Source organism: Physeter macrocephalus, chromosome 18 (assembly GCF_002837175.3).
Source record: "Physeter macrocephalus isolate SW-GA chromosome 18, ASM283717v5, whole genome shotgun sequence".
Taxonomy (NCBI): domain Eukaryota; kingdom Metazoa; phylum Chordata; class Mammalia; order Artiodactyla; family Physeteridae; genus Physeter; species Physeter macrocephalus.
In genome coordinates, this window is record NC_041231.1 from 21,778,802 (window position 1) to 21,780,203 (window position 1,402).

Sequence of the window (1,402 nt, forward strand, 5' to 3'; positions counted from 1 at the left end):
CCTGCCACCCTGCAACCACAAAGTCTTTTGTTCTTCGTCCTGCTTGCCAGCCCTGGAAGTCACGGGTGGCAGCTTCCATGGACCCAGTCTGGGCCTCAGCCACACTAGAGAGATTATGAGCTGAAAATGAACATGAACGTTCACCCACTCAGATATGGTGTTTGTTTGTTTACTTGCTTGTTGGTTACTTGTTCTCTTGTAAGTCCCTTTGCATTAGAAGACTTGGGATTAAGCTCAGGAAACCTCCAGCCATAAAATGGTACCAATGATTTGCAATTAAAGAATGGCCAGCTGAAGAGAGAGACTTAGCTAATTCTTGCCCAAAGCATTTTGGACGTTGCTGGGTATATGTTAGGAACAAGGCTAATAAAACGGCTGACCGGCAGAAAAATTCAGACCTCCCAGGGATTCTATTACTCCTACAGAAGACTTTGCCAAACTCCGCTCCTATTGCTGCCTTTAAAGACAGAGCACAGCCATATTCAGAACCTACTGCAAAGCAGCCAAGGGAAAATGAGAAGGAAAAGCTTTCGTGCTCTGCCCCCTCGGAATGGAAAACTGTTGACTACGTCTTCTTAGGATTCATGGAGCTTTCGAGAAACTAGATTTTTAGACCTTGGTCAGTTTGATGGTGGAGTAACTGGATACTTCTCTATTCCTGATGATCTAGGTCAATTCATTTAAGTTTTCCCAAATACGTTGCAGTCTAGTCTCTACTTACCAGTGAATTACAGTATTTGCAAGAAACGCTCACAGAAATCTAAAAGTAATGCCTGCTGTGATAGCCTGTTCCTACCACCCTCCACAGCAACAAACTTTTATTTCAAGTTTCTACACCTTAGGCTATATCCACACATATATGCACACATGCAGCTAAAAAGAAAATAATGAACAAACAAGGTGATTCCACGATGAAAACAAGAGCATAAAGCAAACAAAGCAAAAAACCGTAAGCGAGCAAAGGTTGCTGCCGGGCGTGGGGAGGGACCCGGAGAGGAGAGTTACCCAAATGTCAGCAAAAGCGCGGTATGAATTACAGCTTATGGAACAAAGAGAATAAGATGGAAGCACCAGAGATATTTCATCATAATATACATAGACCACTGAGTTTATTTGGTAGTTGAGGAGGTAATGGCTTTCTTTCAGACTCATTTTAAAAGTTCTTTTTTTAATGGCGGCGATAAATGTCTTTTAGTGCGGGGACTATATTCACGAGAGTGGCCACAAGGCCATATTCAATCCTTGCTAAGGATGCTTAATGAGGTGATGCTGCTTTCACTAAAATATTCTGTGCTGTTTCAACAACGTCATCCTTAGCAGAACTCTCTCTCAAGGTACGAAGACAATATGGGGGAGAAAAGAGGTATTTTACCCTGCCTGTGAGGAACTCCAGGGTTTTTCT